General features: G+C 39.7%; 1 non-coding gene across 1 annotated transcript; it reads left to right on the forward strand.

Annotated features, from left to right (window-relative positions):
• Positions 1–7374: 7374 nt before the first annotated feature.
• On the forward strand, positions 7375–7476 carry LOC116460528 (small nucleolar RNA SNORD46). Its single transcript, XR_004245832.1, has one exon. It is a non-coding gene; the product is annotated as a small nucleolar RNA SNORD46 (small nucleolar RNA).
• Positions 7477–8064: the final 588 nt, after the last annotated feature.

The raw sequence follows: 8064 nt of genomic DNA on the forward strand, positions 1-8064 counted from the left end.
AGGTTGCAGTGAGCCACTGCAACTCCAGCCTCGGCAACAGAGTGAGATTAGGCAGGAGAAGGAAATAAAGGGCATTCAATTAGGAAAAGAGGAAGTCAAATTGTCCCTGTTTGCAGATGACATGATTGTATATCTAGAAAACCCCATCGTCTCAGCCCAAAATCTCCTTAAGCTGATAAGCAACTTCAGCAAAGTCTCAGGATACAAAATCAATGTACAAAAATCACAAGCATTCTTATACACCAATAACAGACAAACAGAGAGACAAATCATGAGTGAACTCCCATTCACAATTGCTTCAAAGGGAATAAAATACCTAGGAATCCAACTTACAAGGGATGTGAAGGACCTCTTCAAGGACAACTACAAACTACTGCTCAATGAAATAAAAGAGGATACAAACAAATGGAAGAACATTCCATGCTCACGTGTAGGAAGAATCAATATCATGAAAACGGCCATACTGCCCAAGGTAATTTATAGATTCAATGCCATCCCCATCAAGCTACCAGTGACTTTCTTCACAGAATTGGAAAAAACTACTTTAAAGTTCATATGGAACCAAAAAAGAGCCTGCATTGCCAAGTCAATCCTAAGCCAAAAGAACAAAGCTGGAGGCATCATGCTACCTGACTTCAAACTATACTACAAGGCTACAGTAACCAAAACAGCATGGTACTGATACCAAAACAGAGATATAGACCAATGGAACAGAACAGAGCCCTCAGAAATAATGCCACATATCTACAACTATCTGATCTTTGACAAACCTGACAAAAACAAGAAATGGGGAAAGGATTCCCTATTTATAAATGGTACTGGCAAAACTGGCTAGCCATATATAGAAAGCTGAAACTGGATGCCTTCCTTACACCTTATACAAAAATTAATTCAAGATGGATTAAAGACTTAAATGTCAGACCTAAAACCATAAAATCCCTAGAAGAAAACCTAGGCAATACCATTCAGGACATAGGCATGGGCAAGGACTTCATGTCTAAAACACCAAAAGCAATGGCAACAAAAGCCAAAATTGACAAATGGGATCTAATTAAACTAAAGAGCTTCCGCACAGCAAAAGAAACTACCATCAGAGTGAACAGGCAACCTATAGAATGGGAGAAAATTTTTGCAATCTACTCATCTGACAAAGGGCTAATATCCAGAATCTACAATGAACTCAAACAAATTTACAAGAAAAAAACAAACAACCCCATCAAAAAGTGGGCAAAGGATATGAACAGACACTTCTCAAAAGAAGACATTTATGCAGCCAAAAGACACATGAAAAAAATGCTCATCATCACTGGCTATCAGAGAAATGCAAATCAAAACCACAATGAGATACCATCTCACACCAGTTAGAATGGCCATCATTAAAAAGTCAGGAAACAACAGGTGCTGGAGAGGATGTGGAGAAATAGGAACACTTTTACACTGTTGATGGGACTGTAAACCAGTTCAACCATTGTGGAAGTCAGTGTGGCAATTCCTCAGGGATCTAGACCTAGAAATACCATTTGACCCAGCCATCCCATTGCTGGGTATATACCTAAAGGATTATAAATCATGCTGCTATAAAGACACATGCACACGTTTATTGCGGCACTATTCACAATAGTAAAGACTTGGAACCAACCCAAATGTCCAACAATGATAGACTGGATTAAGAAAATGTGGCACATATACACCATGGAATACTATGCAGCCATAAAAAATGATGAGTTCATGTCGTTTGCAGGGACATGGATGAAACTGGAAACCATCATTCTCAGCAAACTATCGCAAGGACAAAAAACCAAACACCACATGTTCTCACTCGTAGGTGGGAACTGAACAATGAGAACACATGGACACAGGAAGAGGAACATCACACATCGGGGACTGTTGTGGGGTGGGGGGTGAGGGGAGTGGGGAGGGATAGCATTAGCAGATATACCTAATGTAAATGACGAGTTAATGGGTGCAGCACACCAACATGGCACATGTATACATGTGTAACAAACCTGCAAGTTGTGCACATGTACCCTAAAACTTAAAGTATAATAAAAATAAAATAAAATAAAATAAAATAAAATAAAAAGAGAGTTGGTATCAATTTTTTTTTTTTTTTTTTTGAGATGGAGTTTCACTCTGTCGCCCAGGCTGGAGTGCAGTGGCGCGATCTCGGCTCACTGCAAGCTCCGTCTCCTAGGTTCTCGCCATTCTCCTTCCTCAGCCTCCTGAGTAGCTGGGACTACAGGCACCCACCACCACACCCTGCTAATTTTTTGTATGTTTAGTAGAGACAGGGTTTCACCGTGTTAGCCAGGATGGTCTCAATCTCCTGACCTCGTGATCCGCCCACCTTGGCCTCCCAAAGTGCTGGGATTACAGGCGTCAGCCACTGCACCCGGCCTGGTGTCAATTTTTAAATACGTAAAGTTTCTCATGAAGTATAGTTTCATGTGAATTATTACTTTCATGTGTTGCCCTTTACTCTGTCATTATTTCTGGCTGTTATTTGATATTTTACTTTGAATTAAGGACTGAGAGCTGTGATAGGAGAATATGTTGTGTCTAATCTGAGGAAGAAAGCATACACTCTCGCCATCAAATGTAATGCTAGTTGTGCATTTTTAATGAATACCTTAACATAGGTTTTTTAAAGTGAGAAAAAAAGAATATGAGACCCCCTCCCTAACATAGGTTCCCTCATGCAACAGTTTATGAATGGGGAATTAGAAACAGCCTACTCTCCTAGGCTCCTAGAAATAGCATGGAAACAAGACTTCTTGCTATCCACCCTAGCCTCTTGCTAGTTACCAAAAAAAACTATATAAAGTCAAATCCAATTCTATAACATGCAGGTCTCAAATATATACTACCCAAGTAGTTTGGGACTCCAAAATCAAAAGAATAGACATAATATTGTTCTAAGAACCATGAAAGCTCTAGGACATTGGAAAAAGGAAATGTGAAACCTCTCCAGAAAGGTTTCTACAACCCAGAGTATAAATGTGTCATGCAAGCAAAGAATCCAAAGATAAGCTCACAGTAAAAATGTGCAGGCCATACAAAGAAAGGAACCCTGATGAGAGAAGCTCAGCAGACACAACAGATGGGAAAATAGGCACCCATGGAAACAAAAATAATTTGTAAAATTGTGGGTGTCCATAACTGAATATTTATATTTAAATATGTTCAAAATTATTAAAATTGTAAAAGAAGGAATAGAAAATTTAATAAAAGAAAAAGATCTCTGAACAGGCAAAAAGAAAACCAAATTTGAGAGAACAAAATAGAGCTTCTGGAAAATGAAAACCATAGCCATTAATCTTAAAAACAAAATGAAAGGAAAAAAATAGCAGATTGGATGCAGCTAAAGATTGATTTACGGAACTGAAGAAAGTTCTGAAATAATTACCCATAACCCAGAATAAAGATATAAATAAAAATATAAAAGAAAGACTGAGACCTGGAAAAAGAATCAAATATGATCTATGTATCTAGAAAGAGTTGAAGGAGAGAAAAATTGAAATAAGGTTGAGGTAATACTTCAAATGATAATATCTGAGAATTTTCCAAAATTAGGAGAGAGAATAAAACTATGAAAAATAGCAAAATAAAATAGGATGAAGTCGAAATATATGTAAATTGAATTAACTTCCTATATAAAAGACAATGATTCATAGATTCGATTTTTTAAATCCAGTTATTTGCCATTTACAAGAGATATTCTTATAATGTCACAGAAAGGTTGAAAGAGAATAAAAAAAGTTATGGCTATTCTCACTAACCAAAAAGCGCCGTCACAGTAGTAGTGACATCCAAAGAAAAAACATAGCCCTTTAGCAAGACCACGAATTTGTCTAGCCCATTGAAATGCAAACTGCTTCTGATTCTCCTTCCTAACACGAATTGAGAATGCCTATGCCAGATCAATAGCCGTATAAAATGAACAGAGGCTGTGTTCATCTTTTCTAATAAAGATACTGCATCTGACACAAGCTTTTGTAATTGAGGGTACTACTTTGTTAAGTGATGGTAGTACATTATCATCACCATGGTCCATTCAGTTTTTGCTGCAGCTAGACTAGTAAATTAAAAGGGATGTAACAGGGACTACTACCTTTGCATCCTTTAAATATTTGAGGATAGCACTAATACCTCCCATTCCCTCAATATGGGATATTTTATTTTACTGGCCTGGGAGGGGGCATTTCAGGAGCTTCTACTCAGCCTTTTCTGCTGTAATACCTCTTATTCTATGATTCATAGGTCCTTCCAGTAGAAGACAGCTTAAAATTATAAAACAGAAGAAAACCTATAGTTCATAGGAACTAGTGTGTGAATCTGTCAACAGCTAAAAATGGTGATTCTGATTATACATTTGGGACTGAAGAAATATGACCACTTGTTGGGTCTGTGAATGCAGAGGACCCACTGCGCTATGGCCTTTGGTAAGGACTCTATTTATTATCTCTCATGTGTCCCACTGTAATAGAGGAGACCAGGTGTTACTTTGGGTCTCCAATAATCAATGTTAACTTGGAATCCAACAGTGCCCAAAAAAACTGTGCATTTCCCTTTTGTCAGTGTATAGATTATCCAAGGAACTGGCTTGTAGGTCACTTTGGGGAAGGGCTTGGGGAATTACTAAACTGCTCATGCCAGGGTGTTTCTGAGTCCTCTTCATGAGGACCCAGCTTCTTCAGCTGATGGGTTCTGACTAAAAAATAGCTCACGATGAAACCCAGCCAAAGGACTTTCACTGTTTATTGGAACAGCTGACCTCAGCCTTCTGCTCAACCATTCTTTACTCCACTTGATAAAATACATTAAGCACACCCTTGATAGCTGCCCATACATCTTTGCCTTTAGAAACACCATATCCTGTTGACCATCTTTACAGATCCTGCAAGTCAAAGCCTTCTGGCTGTCATTCCAATATTGCTGTCCATAATACTAATGCCCACCTTGCTTCTGATGCTTAAGTGCTATTCTGGGTGCCCCGTTATCTTTACTGCTGCTAGGGAACCCAGTTTTCCAATGGCATCTCCTACTTTCCACCCTTGCCTACAAAGTATAGCCACTACTGAGCTTCTGTAAAATGCTGGTGTTCACCAGCACACTGATCACCTTGACAAATGTTGTGCCTGCAAGCTCTCCTAACATTCTGTTTTATATAGGAGACTCGTTCTGGCATGCTCATATCAATGTGCCTTTTGATCCCTTCCTCCATAGTCTGCCATCACAGTCTGGAATCTCTACTTCATGTAATTGGAACCTGTGCTTTTTGCAATCCTCCAAGAGTCATGCCAGCAGCACATGAGGTGTCTTTCAGGACCCTTGCTGGGGAGGTTAAATCTTTTTTTTTTTTTTTTTTTTTTTTTGAGACGGAGTCTCGCTCTTTCACCCAGGCTGGAGTGCAGTGGCGCGATCTCAGCCCACTGCAAGCTCCACCTCCCGGGTTCACGCCATTCTCCTGCCTCAGCCTCTCCGAGTAGCTGGGACTACAGGCGCCCGCCACCACGCCCGGCTAATTTTTTTTGTATTTTTAGTAGAGACGGGGTTTCACCGTGGTCTCGATCTCCTGACCTCGTGATCCGCCCGCCTCGGCCTCCCAAAGTGCTGGGATTACAAGCGTGAGCCACCGCGCCCGGCCGCTGGGGAGGTTAAATCTTGTGTCACCAGGGCACAGCTCCAAATTTACAAACTCTTCCTCATCCAGTTATATATTCTTCCCCCAGTTGATCCAACTGCCTAAGAATTAACTCTAGGCATGCCACCCTGCCTCTTGCAGGAGAGTAAGCATTGTCTAGCAAGTGGGCTCTGCTCACATTTGAGGCCTCTGCATAGACTTCAGGTAATGAGGGGCCTCTACCTTCCAACAAAGGAGAACAGGTCATTTCTGCACATGCAAAAGGTTCAGAGGAAACTGGAGGAGGTTCAAAGTTTTCAAGTGCATGTACCCTGATTGTCCCACACCAAGTCCTGGAGTTCTAATCCTTCCCCATTAAGGCTTGACATTGGGGGAACTTGCATAGGCTGAGAATTCAGTATCTCTTATTAAGTCCTAGTTCTGATCTTCAGCTCTATCTGCTTTTGAATGTGAGAGAAAGGTATTCTTTTAAGTGTTACCAGTGAAGTCCTCTGAATTTCACACTTGGCTTTGAATTGTTGATTAACAGATTGGAGTCTGTCATTTCTTTTTCAATTCTTAAAGTGTACTTAGTGAAAGCAACCTAATTCCATAATCTGCCTTAGAGTTACTATTTCTCCACATACCTCCTGTGAAAGAAAAATAAAATCTCAGGACCCCAAACTCACTATGCCAAAGGGAAAGTTAAGCTTGGGAACTGAGTCTCACCAAAACAAAACAAAACAAAAAAACTTTCCTTTTGTTCCCAGATAGCTGTAATTTCACATGCTTACTTTATCTTATGCAAAATATAGATTTCCTGAGTGAGACAAATGCCTAATTGACTTTTTCCCCTCCTCTCTTTTTAATCGCAAGTAAAATGTAGATTCACTGAGTGCTACTCAAAGGCTCACAAGACTGTAATCACTTGCCTTATGCTTACCCTCCCTCCCTTTTTTCTTCCCCTCCTGCTTGCTCTTTCCTCTTAAATACTGAAATTTGCAAAATCCTTTATAGAAAAAGCACCGGTCACAGTAATTTTTGTTTCTATTCCCAGGCACGTCCCCAACCTTAGTAAAATAAACCTCTAATCGACTGAGATCTGTCTCAGTCCCTTTTCAGTTTACACTCCAAACTCCACAGGCATTGCACTAGCTAGTGCATCCCTTTCAACCTATATACTGTTCCAGTTTGCCACAGATGAAAATCTTCGCAATCACACTGCTACAACCTGTCAGAGACTATCAAAACTCGATTTACCTCCAGTAATGAGATATCCATTGCTGTCAGGCCAGCAAGTTATCCATTCCCAGAATTCCATCCTGAAAATCTATTTCCAAAGCCTAAGCTATTCTGATACCCTGTCTTAGGTTGGGCCCCCTAGATGCAGAACCTGAGATGGGGATTCTTCTATGATTTATTGAAGGATGGTTCATAAGAGGAGTGGGAGAAGCAGGACAGGGTGGAGGGAAAAGTACAGCAAGACGTGGCTCAAGATGCAGATCAAAAGTATTGCAAGATGTAGTCGAAAAGTACCTGCAGCCTGATCCTACCTTGAGGCAAACGAATGCAGAGTGTGCAACTCTGATGCACACACTGCATCAGAGTTAGTCCCACCTTGAGGCAAAAGGATGACATCTTTCCTTTTAGGTCTGTTGTTGACTGCAAGCTATTAATGCAAGAAGGGAACCTCCTGGCCAAGGCAGCTTCTGTTCAACTGCGGGCAATTCTCTGAAGCAAGTAAACAGTCACTTGAGGGCGATGAAAAAGCATCCCTAGGTGGTTGTGGCCATCTTGGTCAGCTATGTGCCACTTGCCAGTGCAAGGACTTGTCATAATTACAGTGACTGTGCTAAAGTTAAAGAACACCCACAGCATTTGACAGGTGGGTGCACCAGCTGAGTGAAATGGGATCTGGGTAGAGCACTCACAGCATGCATTTACCCATGAATGAACGAACAAACAGAAAATTACAAAACTTATTTAAAGCCAAATGACCATAAAAAATAATTTACATCAAAATCTGAGGTTATAGCTAATATGATACACACTAGTAAATTTATAGCCTCAAAAGCATGTTAGAAATGAATAAAGCCAAAATGTAGTTAGAAAGGCATTCAACTTAAGGAATTATAGAAAACTCACAGAAAGCAGGAGAAAGGAAATATTTGTGATAAGAGCAATAAGGAAATAGAAAAAAATAAACAGTACAGAGGATCAAAAATGTGTTGCTTTAAAAAACATTAATAAAAACAAATATCTGGCAATACTGAACAAGAAACAGAAAAGCAGATGTAAACAATATTGGAAATGGAAAAAGAGAACATTATTACATTTAGGCAAGAGTTTTTAAAAGTTCTAAAAATACTATAAATAACTTGGCAAATAAATTTGAAAATATGAAAGAAATTAACAATTTTTTAAAGAAATATAGATAGCCA

Source organism: Hylobates moloch, unplaced genomic scaffold (assembly GCF_009828535.3).
Source record: "Hylobates moloch isolate HMO894 unplaced genomic scaffold, HMol_V3 SCAFFOLD_20, whole genome shotgun sequence".
NCBI lineage: Eukaryota > Metazoa > Chordata > Mammalia > Primates > Hylobatidae > Hylobates > Hylobates moloch.